This window comes from Oncorhynchus nerka, linkage group LG7 (assembly GCF_034236695.1).
Source record: "Oncorhynchus nerka isolate Pitt River linkage group LG7, Oner_Uvic_2.0, whole genome shotgun sequence".
NCBI lineage: Eukaryota > Metazoa > Chordata > Actinopteri > Salmoniformes > Salmonidae > Oncorhynchus > Oncorhynchus nerka.
Genome location: NC_088402.1, coordinates 76,220,747 through 76,242,370, shown reverse-complemented (window position 1 = coordinate 76,242,370; position 21,624 = coordinate 76,220,747). Strand labels below are relative to the sequence as shown.

General features: G+C 44.4%; 1 pseudogene; it reads left to right on the top strand.

The window, feature by feature from the left end:
* The window catches only part of LOC115132642 (membrane-associated guanylate kinase, WW and PDZ domain-containing protein 3-like), a 304,561-nt pseudogene that overhangs the window by 179,011 nt on the left and 103,926 nt on the right, over positions 1-21,624 (top strand).

Sequence of the window (21,624 nt, the reverse complement as noted above, 5' to 3'; positions counted from 1 at the left end):
CAATATGCTAGCTCTCAAGCTTAGCCTTTTGTTAACAACACTGTCATCTCAGATTTTCAACCATAGCAAAACTAGCATTTGTGTAACAGTATTGATAACTATTGATAGCTAGCATTAGCATTTAGCGTTAGCATTCAGCAGGCAACATTTTCACAAAAACCAGAAAACCATTCAAATAAAATCATTTACCTTTGAAGAACTTTGGATGTTTTCAATGAGGAGACTCTCAGTTAGATAGCAAATGTTCCGTTTTTCCTGAAAGATTATTTGTTTAGGAGAAATCGCTCCATTTTGTGCGTCACGTTTAGCTACTAAAAAAAGCTGTATCCAGGATTGTGTAAATCTATCCGCAAGCTCATTAGCATAACACAACGTTAACTATTCATGAAAATCGCAAATGAAATGAAATCAATATGCTAGCTCTCAAGCTTAGCCTTTTGTTAACAACACTGTCATCTCAGATTTTCAAAAATATGCTTCTCAACCATAGCAAAACTAGCATTTAGCATTTAGCGTTAGCATCAGCAGGCAACATTTTCACAAAAACCAGAAAAACATTCAAATAAATCATTTACCTTTGAAGAACTTCGGATGTTTTCAATGAGGAGACTCAGTTAGATAGCAAATGTTCAGTTTTTCCTGAAAGATTATTTGTGCAGGAGAAATCGGTCCGTTTTCTGCGTCATGTTTGGCTACCAAAAAAAAACGAAAATTCAGTTATAAAAACGCTGAACTTTTTCCAAATTAACTCCATAATATCGACTGAAACATGGCAAACGTTGTTTAGAATCAATCCTCAAGGTGTTTTTCTATATATCTCTTCAAAGATATATCGTTCGTGGAAGTGTGCTTTCACCTCTGTATCCCATGTGAAAATGCATGCAGCTGAGAATTACGCACCAATTTAGACAAAGGACACCGGGCGGACCCCTGGCAAATGTAGTCTCTTATGGCCAATCTTCCAATGATATGCCTACAAATACGTCACAATGCTGTAGACATCTTGGACGAACGGCAGAGAGCCTAAGCTCGTTCATGGCACATTCACAGCCATTTAATGAGACGATATAAAAACAGAGCCTTAAAAATTCTGCTCATTTCCTGTTTGAGGTTTCATCTGGGTTTCGCCTGTAGCATGAGTTCTGTGGCACTCACAGATAATATCTTTGCAATTTTGAAAAAGTCAGAGTGTTTTCTTTCCAAAGCTGCCAATTATATGTATAGTCGAACATCTTTTCGTGACAAAATATTGCGCTTAAAACGGGAACGTTTTTTTATCCAATAATGAAATAGCGCCCCCATAGCTTCAACTGGTTAAAGGAGTCCATTTGAGCTCCTGTCAGGTTGTAATTCACTCGAGGTAAACACCCAATCATATCTGTCCCCTGATGCGTAAAATGTTTCCAATATATTTATACTTGTTTCAATGTATTTCGGATGAGGGGATCAACTTGTTAAAAGGACCAGCTTGTTGGCGTCAACTGCAGTACAAAGGCAGTTACAACAGATTATATTTTAATGACTGCTCCATGCTTGGTTTATACTGGCATGTAGTGTATAGTGCTGCAGTTTCCAGATCGAAAACCACAATTTTACGCAATTTAGGGTGAAGAATAGAGATGAAGGATGGAGAATGAAAGAACAGGAAGAAAAATGTAAAAGGTCTGGAATGTTTTTCAACTGTTGCTTTTATATAGTTTGTTATTGTCAAAACCGAAAACGGGGAAAACCCATCTTCTCAGCTCTGGAGATGAACATACCTCAGAACTCCTTGAAATAACCCATCTTCTACCATTGTGTCACCCCAAACAAAAGTCAGTTGCAGTGTTCTTCATATCCCCCTCCCACTTTCATAATGGATTCCATTCTGCCCTCATTAGAATAATCTATTCATAGCTTAGTTGAAAATGGTTTCTATCCTTCTTCTGTGAATACATGGCTGGATCGGAATCTCGACTCTTCCCAATGGGAACTGTCTGTTATCCTCACTCTGTGTCTGTTGTGTTGTCTCTGTCAGGTACCACGCGGCAGCCCAGAGAGGGGGAGGTTCCTGGAGTGGACTATAACTTCATCAGTGTAGGGGACTTCCGTGTGCTGGAGGAGAGTGGCCTGCTGCTGGAGAGTGGAACCTACGACGGTTGGTCTGAGCGTCTGGGGGAAGTGTATGGGAGGTGGACATTACAACACTCAGTAACACTATTCCCCACGACTTATGCATTGTTCGGTTACTCATTTATAGTACCTGCTGAGATGTCACTGTTATCCAGGTCATCAGATAAACTCAATATAAAGATGGCATTCATGCATTGTAAATGTGAAAGGAAGTAGGTCTAGCTTCCCAAGAGTTTCTTCTGGAGCAACATAGCATAGTCCCACTTAGCATTCAAAGTAGGTTGATGATTTCTCAGAAGCCAGCGGTCAGCATTGTGACAGAGAACCCTGGAGGACCCTCATAGCCAGTCATATCCAGACGTCACCAGGACATATAGGACATATAGCAGGCTGATCTACATATGGCTGTTTCAGCTCTATCTCGGGATGTTACTTATTAATGTGGGCCCTTTTGACCTCTGGGGAATCTCCACCGGACAACTGAGGCATAGAGACACACACATGCACACCCACACACATGCACACCCACACACATGCACACCCACACACATGCACAGACACACACACACATGCACACCCACACACATGCACAGACACACACACACATGCACAACCACACACACATGCACACCCACACACATGCACAGACACACACACACATGCACAGACACACACACATGCACACCCACACACATGCACACCCACACACATGCACAGACACACACACACATGCACACACACACACACATGCACACCCACACACATGCACACCCACACGCATGCACACCCATACGCATGCACACCCACACACATGCACACACACACAAATGCACACCCACACGCATGCACACCCACACACATGCACATGCAAACACATTTTCTCTCGCTCCCGCTCCCTCTCCCTCTCCCTCTCTCTCTCTCTCTCTCTCTCTCTCTCTCTCTCTCTCTCTTATGCTCATGAGATTGAGTTTTTGTTCACAAGGGAATGTGTAACGTTTTGTCAATGATCTGCCTGTGAGTCAATCTGTGACTTAGAGCCTGGTTTATTACCGGCAGCCCCCTTCCTTTGGTCTGAGAGGAAGTCTATGCCAGGCTGGATGTATGTGTGGATGGTTGGCTTTTCCCATCGACCAAGCCGTCAGTGGGACTAATCTCTGTGATCTCTGGACAGACAGGCAGGGCCTGATCACCTGTCGCTGTGGAGGTGATCTGTCAGGAAGTGACTAGGTCCAAGGTTACAGCTCTATGTATTACTGACTCTGGCCTCGACTGTTGGCCCTTGGTTGAAAGGAGGTTTGTGGTCAATGTTTTGGATGGACACAGGTCTTTCACTCTCTTTCCCTCCCTCCCTCCCTCCCTCCCTCCCTCCCTCCCTCCCTCCCAGAGTAGCTAACTCAAACTCAGGGAGGAAAGTGCCAACAAAGGTTGGAGCTGTTTTATTTCTCAATAGGCACAGAGAGGCTGAAAGGCCATGAGTAGCACTTTCTTGCAGTTGAGAGCTGTGCCTTGACTCCAGAGCAGGGTACGTGAGAGTCTATACACCAGGGTTCATAACTTGTCTTCCTCCTCTCTCTCTACCGCTCAGTATAGACGCCAGCCAGGGCAACATGAATTATAGAAGAGAGAATTGGCCAGAAAAGAAAGCAATGATAGAAAAAATACTGAGATAAGAAATAATGGGTTTGTTTATGGAAGCTGTAAGCCTGACTCAGTGAGGTACTGATAGAGGAGCTGTACCTGTGATGTGATGCTGCTGTATTGTAGAGAGCACAGAGCAGCAGCTTATAGAGCACATCTTATTATAGAATAACTATCTTCAAAGTAATGACTCGGGACGTCGGGTTGTGAAATGAAAGCTTCTTTTAGTAATACTACTTGTTCACATTACATTGAACAGCTTTAGATTCTACAAAACAATATACGAATGTTGCTGGCGAAAGACAGGATAATCCATTGTCACTTGTACATAACTGGCGCGTTCTCCGATTTTCTACTACCTGCAAGGCATTCTGGTACTTGCAGTCAATAGCATGATCCAATACTATCCAAATCAACATAAATATGTATGCAGTTCTCTCAATTTCCATCACACAAATTCTAATACAATTACATATGTATATAACTCTAAAGGAAATATCTTTAGATACAGCTCAATTAATGAACTGTAAACATTAACTCTGTAACCTGTTAAAAGTTCCAACACGTATAGGTCTTTGAAGAGCTCCAGTAGAGCTGAGTATTACTGAAGATAAGAGCAGCCAGGGTAATGGGCCAGCTCACAGGACTGGGGAGGGAGGGAGAGGGTGAAGGTGTTGCACTGGCAAGACAAACAGAGGACAATCCCAGTGAGAAGGATTAAGAAATGCTTCAATGCTGAGAAATGTCAGAGTAGAGTATGCGGTAGATTTTCTGTGTTTCACTGTGGATCTAAAAAGACAAACACATATTGGATGAAAGTATACAGACTCACTCGATGCCGTTAAAAAGAATCCCCTTTATCACTACATGCTGCCATATTCTAATGTACATGGTGGCTGTGCATTGGCTAAATCGGGGACTTTGGGAAGTGCTTATTAGAGACAGTAGGTCTGTCCTTTAACACTGAAACCTCCAAGCTGGGATCTGCTGTCGTCTAGTAGAAACATCTATTAACACTGACTCACCCTCACAGCAGAGGAATGTGGAGTTGAAAAGGGTGGCTGTGGAGTCGTGGGAATTGATGCCAAGCAGACTGCCAGCTCTGTGCCAGCAGCGGAAGGAAGCCCTTCTACTCTGGAGAAGCCTATCTATTCTGCCAGCCTGTGAAGGCTGGGCATGCTGCTGGGCAGTGGGCGCTAAGCAGGAGAGAGAGGGGGCTCATCCTCCATGATTAATGAGTGTCTGTGGGCATGGCCTTGCCTGGCTAGTTAAGAGGCAGAGAGAGAGGGGAAAGGAGAGAAAGAGATATGGAGAGAAACAAAGAGAGGGAGAAAGGAGAGAAAGAGATATGGAGAGAAACCAAGAGAGGGGGAAAGGAGAGAAAGAAAGAGAGGGGGAAAGGAGAGAAAGAGATATGGAGAGAAAGAAAGAGAGGGGGAAAATGAGTGTGTTAGAGCGGAGAGAGAAAATACTTAAGTGGTGTTCCAGGGATGCGAGCATAATGGCTGTGTGTATTCACCACAGAGAGTGATGGAGAGAGGAACACTTTTTAGCACACAAGTCCATGAGAGGAACAGTGAAATTGAGAGAAAAGGAGTGAGAGCTCAGACTGGCACTGCTATCCATGTTTTGTTGGCTGCTGCCCTACTGAGGTTCTCACAGGTTGGGCACAGGATGCCTACTCTAACCAGTTTACAGGACTTCACCATCTCTGACAGAACAGTAACACTACCAACACGTCCATGGCCCTGGGCCTGCTGGATCCCCCTGGGCCTGCTGGATCCCCCTGGGCCTGCTGGACCCTTCCCTGGGCCTGCTGGATCCCCCTGGGCCTGCTGGACCCCCCTGGGCCTGCTGGATCCCCCTGGGCCTGCTGGATCCCCCTGGGCCTGCTGGATCCCCCTGGGCCTGCTGGACCCCCCCTGGGCCTGCTGGATCCCCTGGGCCTGCTGGATCCCCCTGGGCCTGCTGGATCCCCCTGGGCCTGCTGGATCCCCCTGGGCCTGCTGGACCCCGCTGGGCCTGCTGGATCCCCCTGGGCTTGCTGGATCCCCCTGGGCCTGCTGGACCCCCTGGGCCTGCTGGACCCCCTGGGCCTGCTGGATCCCCCTGGGCCTGCTGGACCCCCTGGGCTTGCTGGATCCCCCTGGGCCTGCTGGATCCCCCTGGACTGTACCCATACAGGCTGGTCATGGATAAAGAATGAGGGGGAAGGTTAAAAAGTAACATCTCCCTCCCACACACAGCACAGCAGCAAGCAGCAGTTCCTGGATGCTAATAGAACAGTGCTTGTGACTGGCTGAATAGGGCTCTATGTGAAAGCTGCCTGGAGTCCACGATTATGAGGTTGACTATATTTGTGTTGCACGGCATACTGAAACTGCTGTACTTTTTTGATACTATAATTTTTGTTCCTTTCGGTCCTTCTGTCAAATGTGTCTGGCGTCGTATATGGATTGAGAGGATCAAGTCTGACTAGTAATTTGACTGAATATTCTGAAGGGGGCAGTAGTTAGCTAACCAGGCTACTTGCGCTTGAGCATGCAGCTGACACAGCGCGAGCCACTTTTGACAAACAAGCGAAAGGAGACAGAAAACGCTGACAGCATGGCTTCTTCTGAAACATCATACCTCCACACCCGCAGCTTGTTGACAAAACTGGCTGCAAAAGCAAACTATGGGAATATTTTGATTATAGAGCAGATGAGGGCCAGCCCACCGAAACAACTAAGCAAAATGTGATGTGTTACAAAGCAGTGCAATGTAAGGGAAGTTTAGTTCCAAAACTCAACTATTTTTGAGTGACAATGACATGAACATATATTCAGCATGACAATCATGTGAGCATCATAATATCATTACATAACCCAAAAGTAATGGGAAATGTACTCATAACTTGACCACAATACATTTTGCAATATTCTATCTGGGATCCTTGGGATGTCCCTAACCTTAACCCTTACCTTAACCATTTTAAATGTCAACTTCAATGTGGGTAAAGTCAGAGTTGGGACCTCCCAAGGACCCCAGAGAGCAATGACCATATATTTAGACTACTTCAAATCAAAATCAAATCAAATGTATTTATTTAGCCCTTCGTACATCAGCTGATATCTCAAAGTGCTGTACAGAAACCCAGCCTAAAACCCCAAACCGCAAGCAATGCAGGTGTTGAAGCACGTCTTCTTGGTTGTCTGGGCTTGTTAGCAGTAGTCACTAGCCAGCCAGCAGCCCTGGGCAGAGCATTGCACCCTGGGAAGTGAAATGCAGTCTGGGAGTCATAGTATGCTGTGTAAAATCCATTGCATTTGTATGGTGTCACTATCTTCCATACCAACCCTGACTTTAGACCATACTGTACTGCTGTGTGAGGTTGACTGTAGGTAGAACCCTGACTGCTGTGGAGTGTGGATGAGGTTGACTGTAGGTAGTACCCTGACTTTAGACCATACTGTACTGCTGTGTGAGGTTGACTGTAGGTAGAACCCTGACTTTAGACCATACTGTACTGCTGTGTGAGGTTGACTGTAGGTAGAACCCTGACTGCTGTGGAGTGTGGATGAGGTTGACTGTAGGTAGTACCCTGACTTTAGACCATACTGTACTGCTGTGTGAGGTTGACTGTAGGTAGAACCCTGACTGCTGTGGAGTGTGGATGAGGTTGACTGTAGGTAGTACCCTGACTTTAGACCATACTGTACTGCTGTGTGAGGTTGACTGTAGGTAGAACCCTGACTTCTGTGGAGTGTGGATGAGGTTGACTGTAGGTAGTACCCTGACTTTAGACCATACTGTACTGCTGTGTGAGGTTGACTGTAGGTAGAACCCTGACTGCTGTGGAGTGTGGATGAGGTTGACTGTAGGTAGAACCCTGACTTTAGACCATACTGTACTGCTGTGTGAGGTTGACTGTAGGTAGAACCCTGACTGCTGTGGAGTGTGGATGAGGTTGACTGTAGGTAGAACCCTGACTGTAGACCATACTGTACTGCTGTGGAGTGTGGATGAGGTTGACTGTAGGTAGAACCCTGACTTTAGACCATACTGTACTGCTGTGGAGTGTGGAGAACCCTGACTTTAGTTGACTGCTGTGGAGTGTGGAGAACCCTGACTTTAGACCATACTGTACTGCTGTGGAGTGTGGATGAGGTTGACTGTAGGTAGAACCCTGACTTTAGACCATACTGTACTGCTGTGGAGTGTGGATGAGGTTGACTGTAGGTAGAACCCTGACTTTAGACCATACTGTACTGCTGTGGAGTGTGGATGAGGTTGACTGTAGGTAGAACCCTGACTTTAGACCATACTGTACTGCTGTGGAGTGTGGATGAGGTTGACTGTAGGTAGAACCCTGACTTTAGACCATACTGTACTGCTGTGGAGTGTGGATGAGGTTGACTGTAGGTAGAACCCTGACTTTAGACCATACTGTACTGCTGTGGAGTGTGGATGAGGTTGACTGTAGGTAGAACCCTGACTTTAGACCATACTGTACTGCTGTGGAGTGTGGATGAGGTTGACTGTAGGTAGAACCCTGACTTTAGACCATACTGTACTGCTGTGGAGTGTGGATGAGGTTGACTGTAGGTAGAACCCTGACTTTAGACCATACTGTACTGCTGTGGAGTGTGGATGAGGTTGACTGTAGGTAGAACCCTGACTTTAGACCATACTGTACTGCTGTGGAGTGTGGATGAGGTTGACTGTAGGTAGAACCCTGACTTTAGACCATACTGTACTGCTGTGAAGTGTGGAGGAGGTTGACTGTAGGTAGAACCCTGACTTTAGACCATACTGTACTGCTGTGGAGTGTGGATGAGGTTGACTGTAGGTAGAACCCTGACTTTAGACCATACTTTACTGCTGTGGAGTGTGGATGAGGTTGACTGTAGGTAGAACCCTGACTTTAGACCATACTGTACTGCTGTGGAGTGTGGATGAGGTGGACTGTAGGTAGAACCCTGACTTTAGACCATACTGTACTGCTGTGGAGTGTGGATGAGGTGGACTGTAGGTAGAACCCTGACGTTAGACCATACTGTACTGCTGTGGAGTGTGGATGAGGTTGACTGTAGGTAGAACCCTGACTTTAGACCATACTGTACTGCTGTGGAGTGTGGATGAGGTTGACTGTAGGTAGAACCCTGACTTTAGACCATACTGTACTGCTGTGGAGTGTGGATGAGGTTGACTGTAGGTAGAACCCTGACTTTAGACCATACTGTACTGCTGTGGAGTGTGGATGTGGTGGACTGTAGGTAGAACCCTGACTTTAGACCATACTGTACTGCTGTGGAGTGTGGATGAGTTTGACTGTAGGTAGAACCCTGACTGTGCTGTGGGGTATGGATGAGGTTGACTGTAGGTAGAACCCTGACTGTGCTGTGGAGTGTGAATGAGGTTGACTGTAGGTAGAACCCTGACTGTGCTGTGGAGTGTGGATGAGGTTGACTGTAGGTAGAACCCTGACTGCTGTGGAGTATGGATGAGGTTGACTGTAGGTAGAACCCTGACTGTGCTGTGGAGTACAGATGAGGTTGACTGTAGGTAGAACCCTGACTGTGCTGTGGAGTATGGATGAGGTTGACTGTAGATAGAACCCTGACTGTGCTGTGGAGTATGGATGAGGTTGACTGTGGGTAGAACCCTGACTGTGCTGTGGAGTATGTGGAGTACTGTATGGCTGAAATGTAAAAGTGTGTTAGACCATGATGAAAGATAATAAACTAATGTGTCTGCATCCTGCCAGCATCTAGCTGTGCTCCCATATCAACAGGTGTTTTGTTAGCTTGTTGTTGTCATTATGGTCATGGGAGACATATAATCAAATCAACGTTTATTTGTCATGTGCGCTGAATACAACAGGTGTAGTAGACCTGACAGTGAAATGCTTACTTACAGGCTCTAACCAATAGTGCAAAAAAGGTATTATGTGAACAATAGGTAAGTAAAGAAATAAAACAACAGTAACAAGACAGCCTATATACAGTAGCGAGGCTATAAAAGTAGTGAGTCTACATACAGACACCGGTTAGTCAGTCTGATTGAGGTAGTATGTACCTTTAGATAAGGTTAAAGTGACTATGCATATATGATGAACAGAGAGTAGCAGTAGCGTAAAAGAGGAGTTGGTGGGTGGGACACAATGCAGATAGCCCGGTTAGCCAATGTGCGGGAGCACTGGGTTGTCTGCCCAATTGAGGTAGTATGTACATGAGTGTATAGTTATAGTGACTATGAATATATGATAAACAGAGAGTAGCAGCAGCGTAAAAGAGGGGTTTGGGTGCTCACAATGCAAATAGTCTGGGTAGCCATTTGATTACCTGTTCAGGAGTCTTATGGCTTGGGGGTAAAAACTGTTGAGAAGCCTTTTTGTCCTAGACTTGGCACTCCGGTACCGCTTGCCATGCGGTAGTAGAGAGAACAGTCTATGACTGGGGTGGCTGGGGTCACCGCCTGGTGTAGAGGTCCTGGATGGCAGGCAGCTTTGCCCCAGTGATGTACTTGGCCATACGCACTACCCTTTGTAGTGCCTTGCGGTCAGAGGCAGAGAAATTGCCGTACCAGGCAGTGATGCAACCAGTCAGGATGCTCTCGATGTTGCAGCTGTAGAACCTTTCGAGGATCTCAGGACCCATGCCAAATCTTTTTAGTTTCCTGAGGGGGCATAGGCTTTGTCGTGCCCTGTTCACAACTGTCTTGGTGTGTTTGGACCATTCTAGTTTGTTGTTGATGTGGACACCAAGGAACTTGAAGCTCTCAACCTGCTCCACTACAGCCCCGTCGATGAGAATGGGGGTGTGGTCGGTCCTCCTTTTCCTGTAGTGCACAATCATCTCCTTAGTCTTGGTTACGTTGAGGGATAGGTTGTTATTCTGGCACCACCCGGTCAGGTCTCTGACCTCCTCCCTATAGGCTGTCTCCTCGTTGTCGGTGATCAGGCCTACCACTGTTGTGTCGTCTGCAAACTTAATAATGTTGTTGGAGTCGTGCCTGGCCATGCAGTCGTGGGTGAACAGGAGTACAGGAGGGGACTGAGCACACACCCCTGGGGAGCTCCAGTGTTGAGGATCAACGTGGCAGATGTGTTGCTACCTACCCTCACCACCTGCGGGCAGCCCGTCAGGAAGTCCAGGATCCAGTTGCAGAGGGAGGTGTTTAGTCCCAGGATCCTTAGCTTAGTGATGAGCTTTGAGGGTACTATGGTGTTGAACGCTGAGCTGTAGTCAATGAATAGCATTCTCACATAAGTGTTCCTTTTGCACACGTCCTGGTAATCCATCTGGCCCCGCAGCCTTGTGCATGTTTAACTCACGTCGGTTATGGAGAGCGTGATCACACAGTCATCCGGAACAGCTGATGCTCTCATGCATGCCTCAGTGTTGCTTACCTCGAAGCGAGCATAGAAGTGATTTAGCTCGTCTGGTAGGCTCGTGTCACTGGGCAGCTCGCAGCTGTGCTTCCCTTTGTAGTCTGTAATAGTTTTCAAGCCCTGGCACATAAGACGAGTGGTGGAGCCGGTGGTGTATGATTCAATCTTAGCCCTGTATTGACGCTTTGCCTGTTTCATGGTTCGTCGCAGGGCATAGCAGGATTTCTTGTAAGTCCCACACCTTGAAAGAGGCAGCTCTACCCTTTAACTCAGTGCGAATGTTGCCTGTAATCCATGGCTTCTGGTTGCGGTATGTATGTGTGGGGACAACGTCCTCGATGCACTTTTTGATAAAGCCAGTGACTGATGTGGTTTACTCCTCAATGCAATCGGAAGAATCCCGAAACATGTTCCAGTCTGTGATAGAAAAACAGTCCTGTAGTTTAGCATCTGCTTCATCTGACCATTTTTTATAGACCGAGTCACTGGTGCTTCCTGCTTTAATTTTTGCTTGTAAGCAGGAATCAGGAGGACTGAGTTGTGGTCGGATTTACCAAAATGGAGGGCGAGAGAGAGCTTTGTACACGTCTCTGTGTGTGGAGTACAGGTGATCTAGATTTTTTCCACCTCTGGTTGCACATTTAACATGTTGATGGAAATTTGGTATAACTGATTTGAGTTTTGCTACATTAAAGTCTCCGGCCACTAGGAGCGCCGCCTCTGGGTGAATGGTTTCCTGTTTGCTTATTTCCTTATACAGCTGTCTGAGTGCGGTCTTAGTGCCAGTATCTGTCTGTGGTGGTAAATACATGATCACGAAAAGTATAGCTGAGAACTCTCTAGGCAAGTAGTGTCGCCTGCAATTTATCACAATACACTCTACTTCAGGCGAGCAAAATCTAGAGACTTCCTTAGATTTCGTGCACCACCTGTTGTTTCCAAATATGCACAGATCACCCCCCCTTGTCTTACCGGAGTGTGCAGTTCTATCCTGCCGGTGCAGCGTATATCCTGCTAGCTGAATATCCATGTCGTCATTCAGCCCCGATTCCATGAAGCATAAGATATTACAGTTTTTGATGTCCCGTTGGTAGGATATTCGTAATCGTACCTCGTCTAGTTTATTGTCCAATGATTGCACGTTGGCGAGTAGTATTGACGGTAACTGCAGCTTTCCCACTCGTCTTTTCCGGGTCCTGATCAGGCATCCGGCTCTTTGTCCTCTGTACCTGCGTCGCCTCCTCTTGCAAATAACGGGGATGATGGCCCTGTCGGGTGTTTGGAGAATGTCTTGTGCTTCTTGCTTGTTGAAGACAAATCTTTGTCTAATCCGAGGTGAGTGATCACTGTCCTGATATCCAGAAGCTCTATTTTGCCGGAAGATACGGTTGCAGAAACATTATGTACAAAATAAGTTACAAATAACGCTAAAAAACTCATAATAGCACAATTGGTTGGGAGCCCGTAAAACTGCTGCCATTTCTTCCGGCGCCATTTCTGCACTTCCTAGCATATCTACAATGCATTCAGAAAGTATTCACACACCTTGACTCTCTGTGCCCCACATATACCATTATCTGTAAGGTCCCTCAGTCAAGCAGTGAATTTCAAACACAGATTTAACTACAAAGACCAGGGAGGTTTTCCAATGCCTAGCAAAGAAAGGCACATAATGGCATAGCCACAGGAAGTAGGGGTGCTGAGGGTGCTGCAGCAACCCCTGAAAAGTCCCCAAAAATATATAAAAATACACCCAATCACTACAAAGGTACAGGCGTCCTTTCTAACTCAGTTGCTGGAGAGGAAGGAAACCGCACAGGTATTTCACCATGAACCCTATGGTGACTTTAAAACAGTTACAGTGTTTATTGGCTGTGATAAGACAGAACTGAGGATTGTTCAACAACATTGTACTTACTCCACAATATTAACCTAATTGACAGATTGAAAACAAGGAAGCCTGTACAGAAAATAAATATTTTCAAAACATGCATCCTGTTTGCAATAAGGCGCTAAGGTAAAACTGTGACTAATGAGTTTTTTAGGATAAAAAAAACGGAATATAGCTAAGCACATGCAAAATCCTAGCGGAAAACCTGGTTCAGGCTGCTTTCCAACAGACACTGGGAGACAGATTCCCCTTTCAGCAGGACAATAACCTAAAACACAAGGCCTAATACACACTGGAGTTGCTGACCAAGACAGCAACTAGTTACTGTTTTGACTTAAATCAGCTTGAAAATCTATGGCAAGACAACACTGCATCTCATGTCCACAAAGTTGGAGTGTATAGTGTGTCTCTCTGGTTCCACCCCCTGCCTACTACCTACCTTTTTGTTAACATGTCTCACAAACATTAAACCCACATCAGGAATGTAGCCCCCCTACTCCACACACTAGTGATGCGCGGGTTGAACCAGTCTGAAAAACATTGTTTGGTATTCACAACAGAACAGATGTTTGTGATTTAATAAATGATCTCACATGACTAGTGACGGACAGACCAGGCTGAAGGAGTGAATGCAAGCAGTGAAGAACATTTGCATGTTTGTGATCCTCTTGTATTTGGATGATCAGCACATTCACTCATCCGAGACATTCGGCGAACACTTCTCTCCAGACACACAGCCTAGTCTGGACCAATTCACATAATGCTTAGAGGTGATGGCTGAAGGGTGGGTGGGTGGCAGGCAGGTTGAATAGAGAGAAAACAATACTTAAAAAAATCCATTAATGCATAATTCTTCCAATTTAAATCTAATCTAATGCAATTTAAATCTATGGACTACATTGAGGTTTTTCTCTCATTATTTTCGACTATCTGTCCTTAGTGCGTAAGCCTAAGCTTTAGGACCTAACTATACATGCACAACATAGCCTGCACGCTAATCACCAAATGCTTTTGGGAACAGGCAGAAAAATACACGGAGGCAAAAAGGACAATGACGGAGTTGATTTGAATTAGGGAAAGGTTAGTAAATGGAGAGTTGAAAATAAAGAGAAGGGAGGGCCAGAAAGATTTGGTGAAGTGGTAAAAGAGGATGATGGCAGTAATGTGTGATGATTGTGAAGCGTTATACAAATTCAACAGTCTTCAAATAGGCCTATGGCACCAGTAGCCTACTGGTTGTATTTGTATTTATTAGTTATCCCCATTAGCTGTTGCCAAGGCAGCCACTACTCTTCCTGGGGTCCAAACACAATACAAAATGTATAATACCACCATACAACAATATTACTATATACGTGTGTGCTAGAGCTTGTGTGTATGTGTGTGTCTGTACCTTTTGTGTGTGTCTCTTCACAGTCCCCACTGTTCCATAAGGTGTATTTTTTAAATCAGATTCTACTGACGTAGTCATGGCTCTATGTAGGACTGTGCGCCTCCCATATTCTGTTCTGGTGACATGTCTTGTGGGGATGCATGGGTCTGAACTGTGTGCTAGTAGTTTAAACAGACAGCTCGGTACATTCAGGTTGTCAACACTTCTTACAAAAACAAGTAATGATGAAGTCAATCTCTCTTCCACTTTGAGCCATAAGAGATGCATATCAATAATGTTAGCTCCCTGTGTACTTTTAAGGGCCAGCTGTGCTGCCCTGTTCTGAGACAATTGTACTTTTTGCAAGTCCCTCTTTGTGGCACCTGAGAACACGACTGAACAGTAGTCCAGGTGCGACAAAACTAGGGCTTGCAGGACCTGCCTTGTTGATAGTGTTGTTAAGAAGCTAGAGCAGCGCTTTATTATGGACAGACTTCTCCCCATCTTAGCTACTGTTGTATCAATATGTTTTGGCCATGACAGTTTACAATCCAGGGTTACTCCAAGCAGTTTAGTCACCTCAACTTGCTCAATTTCCACATTATTCATTACGAGATTTAGTTGAGGTTTAGGGTTTAGTGAATGATTTGTCCCAAATATAATGCTTTTAGTTTTGGAAATATTTAGGACTAACTTATTCCTTGCCACCCATGCTGAAACTAACTGCAGCTCTTTAAGTGTCATTTCAGTCTCTGTAGTAGCTGACGTGTATAATGTTGAGTTATCCACACACATAGACACACTGGCTTTACCCAAGTAGTAAAGATTTTAAAAAGTAAGGGGCCTAATAGCTGCCCTGGGGAATTCCTGATTCTTCCTGGATTATGTTGGAGAGGCTCCCATTAAAGAACACCCTCTGTGTTCTGTTAAACAGGTAACTCTTTATCCACATTATAGCAGGGGTGTAAAGCCCTAACGCATCCGTTTTTCCAGCAGCAGGCTATGATCAATAATGTCAAAAGCCCCAATGATGTCTAACAAGACAGCGCCCACAATCTTTTTATCATTTTGTCATTTGTGTGAGTGCTGTGCTTGTTGAATGTGCTTCCCTATAAGCATGCTGAAAGTCTGTTGTCAATTTGTTTACTGTAAAATAACATTGTATCTGGTCAAACACAATTTTTTCCAAAAGTTTACTAACTGTTGGTAACAGGCTGATTGGTCGGGTATTTGAGCCAGTAAAGGGGGCTTTACTATTCTTGGGTAGCTATGACATTTGCTTCCCTCCAAGCCTAAGGGAACACACTTTCCAGTAGGCTTAAATTGAAGATATGGCAAACAGGAGTGGCAATATCGTCCGCTATTATACTCAGTAATTTTCCATCCAGGTTGACAGACCCCAGTAGCTTGTCATTGTTGATAGACAACAATCATTGTTTCACTTCTTCCAGCACTCACTTTACGGATTTCAAAAGTACTATGTTTGTCTTTCATCATTTGGTCAGATATACAGTGGGGCAAAAAAGTATTTAGTCAGCCACCAATTGTGCAAGTTCTCCCACTTAAAAAGATGAGAGAGGCCTGCAATTTTCATCATAGGTACACTTCAACTATGACAGACAAAATGAGAGAGAAATATTCAGAAAATCACATTGTAGGATTTTTAAAGAATGTATTTGCAAATTATGGTGGAAAATAAGTATTTGGTCACCTACAAACAAGCAAGATTTCTGGCTCTCACAGACCTGTAACTTCTTCTTTAAGAGGCTCCTCTGTCCTCCACTCGTTATCTGTATTAATGGCACCTGTTTGAACTTGTTATCAGTATAAAAGAGACCTGTCCACAACCTCAAACAGTCACACTCCAAACTCCATACAAGACCATTGATAATCTCCCTCGATCTGGGGCTCCACGCAAGATCTCACCCCGTGGGGTCAAAATGATCACAAGAACGGTGAGCAAAAATCCCAGAACCACACGGGGGGACCTAGTGAATGACCTGCAGAGAGCTGGGACCAAAGTAACAAAGCCTACCATCAGTAACACACTACGCCGCCAGGGACTCACAACCTGCAGTGCCAGACGTGTCCCCCTGAAGTTTGCTAGAGAGCATTTGGATGATCCAGAAGAAGATTGGGAGAATGTCATATGGTCAGATGAAACCAAAATATAACTTTTTGATAAAAACTCAACTCGTCGTGTTTGGAGGATAAATAATGCTGAGTTGTATCCAAAGAACACCATACCTATTGTGAAGCATGGGGGTGGAAACATCATGCTTTGGGGCTGTTTTTCTGCAAAGGGACCAGGACGACTGATCCATGTAAAGGAAAGAACGAATGGGGACATGTATCATGAGATTTTGAGTGAAAACCTCCTTCCATCAGCAAGGGCATTGAAGATGAAACGTGGCTGGGTCTTTCAGCATGACAATGATCCCAAACACACTGCCCGGGCAACGAAGGAGTGGCTTCGTAAGAAGCATTTCAAGGTCCTGGAGTGGCCTAGACAGTCTCCAGATCTCAACCCCATAGAAAATCTTTGGCGGGAGTTGAAAGTCCGTGTTCCCCAGCAACAGCCCCAAAACATCACTGCTCTAGAGGAGATCTGCATGGAGGAATGGGACAAAATACCAGCAACAGTGTGTGAAAACCTTGTGAAGACTTACAGAAAACGTTTGACCTCTGTCATTGCCAACAAAGTGTATATAACAAAGTATTGAGATAAACTTTTGTTATTGACCAAATACTTATTTTCCACCATAATTTGCTAATTAATTAATTAAAAATGCTACAATGTGATATTCTGGATTTTTTTCTTCACATTTTGTCTGTCATAGTTGATGTGTACCTATGATGAAAATGACAGGCCTCTCATCTTTTGAAGTGGGAGAACTTGCACAATTGGTGGCTGACTAAATACTTGTTTGCCTCACTGTACTTGGATGTGTAGTGTCAGTGTTTGTTCCTGGCATGTCATGCCTAAGTTTACTAATCATGCCAATGAAAAAATCATTAAAGCAGTTGGCAATATCAGTGGGTTTTGTGATGAATAAGACATCTGATTCAATGAATGTTGGAGCTGAGTTTGCCTTTTTGCCCACATTTAATTTAAGGTGCGCCAAAGCGTTTTACTATCATTCTTTATATACTTTTTTTTCATAATATTGTTTATATTTATTTAGTTTAGTTACATCATTTCTCAATTTGCAGTATGTTTGTCAGTCTGTTGTGCTGCCAGACTTATTTGCCATACCTTTTGCCACATCCCTCTCATCCATAAAATTGTTCAATTGTTCATTAATCCAAGAGGATTTAACAGTTTTTACAGTCGGTTTCTTAATGGCTGCGTGCTTATTAGTAACTGGAAAAAGCATTTTCATAAATGTGTCAAGTGCAGTGTCTGGTTGCTCCTCATTACTCACCACAGACCAGCAAATATTCTTTACATCATCAACATAAGAATCACTACAAAACTTCTTGTATGACCTCTTATATATACACTATTTTAGGCCCAGCCTTTGGAACTTTGGTTTTCCTAGATATGGCTGTTAAATTGTGATCACTATATTCTATGTATTTGGATACTGTTTTAAAGCAAATGTTTGCAGCATGAGCAAAGATATCATCAATACATGTTGATGATTTCATTCATGTGCTGTTTGTAACTACCCTGATAGGTTGATTGACAACCTGAATCAGGTTGCAGGCACTGATTACAATTATACTTTTTTTCTTGAGTGCGCAACTTGATGAGAGCCAGTCAACATTTAAATCACCCAGAAAATATACCTCTCTGTTGATATCACATACAATATCAAGCATTTCACACATATTATCCAGATACTGACTGTTAGCACTTGGTGATCTATAGCAGCTTCCCACAATAATGGGCTTCATGTGAGGCAGATTAACCTTTTTCCAAATTACTTCAACAGTATTTAACATTAGATCTTCTCTAAGCTTTACAGAAATGAGGATCCGAATATAGACCGCAACACTGGCCCCCATTGGCATTTCTGTCTTTTCGGTAGATGTTATAACCATGTATTGCTACCACTGTATCATTATTTAATTGAGTTTCAGAGATATAATATGAATGTCATCTGTAACAATTCAGATGGGTTAAATGGAAACTGAAATCTGGACACTGACTGTAGGTCTATAACCTCTTATGTAGCCTTAATATTAACTCCGGCCGAATTAAGCATTTCTTGCAATAAAATTATACACCAAATGTAGGCAAAATGTTGACTCTGGAACAGGTGCTAACTTTATCAGCATCATAAAAGCTGCTAGTATTCCAAACACATAAAAAATGCATCTCATCCAAACTGAAATATTATCCAAAACACATGGGGTCATTTTCACAGCTTTCCATTTCTTTACAACTGGTCAAACTGTTTGGACATTTTGCACAGAAAATCTTTCCAGTTTTTTTTCTTCTGTTGAGTGAGGGTTTATTTAGTCTTCTAGGGCAACATATAATGACAGAAGAGAAGCTATATCTGATTATAGAGTTGACAAACAAATGACCTACAATACATCAGAAATTATAAATCAGGCAAAAAAAAATCCTGCACCCCCTGTCCAAAAATCGTTTGGCTAATCTCTTACTCTAGCCTACAGCACATTTTCTATATTATCAGGTTAGGGTTGGGTATGGGCCTCAGATTTTCACTTTATCACATATAGTCGGGCAGTTGTGGATTTGTTATTAGCAATTGCGGGCAGGTGCAGGTGAACAAACAGCTGACACACACACACACACACACACACACACCTCTCTTCACACACACACACACACACACAATTTATCTTCCCCCTCTCCTCTCCCCTCCCGCTGTCCCCTCTTCCTCTCCCCTCCCGCTGTCCCCTCTTCCTCTCCCCTCCCGCTGTCCCCTCTTCCTCTCCCCTCCCGCTGTCCCCTCTTCCTTTCCCCTCCCGCTGTCCCCTCTTCCTCTCCCCTCCCGCTGTCCCCTCTTCCTCTCCCCTCCCGCTGTCCCCTCTTCCTCTCCCCTCCCACTGTCCCCTCTTCCTCTCCCCTCCCGCTGTCCCCTCTTCCTCTCCCCTCCCGCTGTCCCATCTTCCTCTCCTCCCTCTTCCTCTCCCCTCCTTCTGTCCCCTCTTCCTCTCTCCTCCCTCTGTCCCCTCTTCCTCTGTCCTCTCTCTTCCACTCCCCCCTCTCCCTCTCTGTACTCTCTAGTACACATTAATCAGAGACTAGGAGAGCTGTGTTTATGAGCTATTAATCACACACCACTGGGCCTGAGAGAGGGAGGGAGAGAGAGAGGAGCAAGAAGGAGATGTGGGGAGATGAAGAGAGGGAGAGAGAGGTGGGGGGTTAGAGAGAGACTAAAGGCCAGATAGTGGTGGGGAGGGAGATACGGAGATACAGAGAGAGAGAGAGCGAGCGAGAGAGATACAGAGAGAGAGAGAGAGAGAGAGCGCAAGGGAAGTAGAAGAGAGGGAGGAAGGTGGCTGGGCCATGTGGTGCCAGGTCTGGATTAAAGAAGGCCACCTATCTTTCATCTTCATCGCTCCGTGCTCAAGTATAATGAAGCTGTGATTTGACACATGCAAATGTGTCAACCAGATGTCAGAGATAGGGAGATGGAGGGAAGGAGGAGTGCAGCAGTATGGATGGTTCGGTTGGTTGTCTGTGGCTGAGTAGAAGGTGTGTTGATGGCTGTGTGGCTCAGTGCAGTGCAGGAGGGAAGCTGGATATCCGTGTCAGGCAGTAGCCAAAACACTTCAGTTACACACCAGTAGCTTCTTTCCCCCACACAACCAGCAGGGTCTCTGCTAAGGGCTATTGAATGTATCTCCAGGGTCATGGCAGACAAAGAGGAGGGACACAGGTGTGGGGAGGGGGTCACACAGTAAAATGACTCCTACCTCTCGCCACTCTCAGAGCTTCTCTTCTCTGTCACAGACAGATAGACATCAATCAATCAATCAAGTGTATTTATAAAGTGTTTTTTACATCAGCAGACATAACAAAGTGCTTTCACAGAAACCCTTCCTATAACCCCAAACAGAAAGCAATGCAGATGTAGAAGCACGGTGGCTACGAAAAACTCCCTAGAAAGGCAGAAACCTAGAGAGGAACCAGACTCTGAGGGGTGGTCTAGACATAAGAGTACCATTAAGGCCAGATTTGTTAAATAAGCAACCCATAAGTTATTAACTTAATACAGGGTGTAAATAATACAAATGATTTGTTTCTATTATGAATATATTAAAGAGCGAGCCAAGAGTCTTGGTCTAAAAACCAAAAGAGTTCCTCAGGAATGCCAGCCCATGTGGACTCCAATTTATTTTACCTTTATTTAACTCTGCAAGTCAGTTAACCTGTTGCGTCGAGCAATCCCGTATCCGGGAGCGTAATTATAGCCTCAAGCTCATTACCATAACGCAACGTTAACTATTCATGAAAATCGCAAATGAAATGAAAGATTTTCAAAATATGCTTTTCAACCATAGCTACACAAGCATTTGTATAAGAGTATTGATAGCTAGCATAGCATTAAGCCTAGCATTCAGCAGGCAACATTTTCACAAAAACAAGAAAAGCATTCAAATAAAATAATTTACCTTTGAAGAACTTCGGATGTTTTCAATGAGGAGACTCTCAGTTAGATAGCAAATGTTCCGTTTTTCCAAAAAGATTATTTGTGTAGGAGAAATCGCTCCGTTTTGTTCATCACGTTTGGCTAAGAAAAAACCCTGAAAATTCAGTCATTACAACGCCGAACTTTTTTCCAAATTAACTCCATAATATCGACAGAAACATGGCAAACGTTGTTTAGAATCAATCCTCAAGGTGTTTTTCACATATCTATTCGATGATAAGTCATTCGTGGCAGTTTGGTTTCTCCTCTGAACCAAATGGAAAAATGCACGCAGCTGGAGATTGCGCAATAATTGCAGAGGAGGACACCAACCGGAGCACCTGGTAAATGTAGTCTCTTATGGTCAATCTTCCAATGATATGCCTACAAATACGTCACAATGCTGCAGACACCTTGGGGAAACGACAGAAAGTGTAGGCTCATTCCTTGCGCATTCACAGCCATATAAGGAGACATTGGAACAAAGCGCATTCAAAATCTGGGGCATTTCCTGTTTGAAATTTCATCTGGTTTCGCCTGTAGCATCAGTTCTGTGGCACTCACAGATAATATCTTTGCAGATTTGGAAACGTCAGAGTGTTTTCTTTCCAAAGCTGTCAAT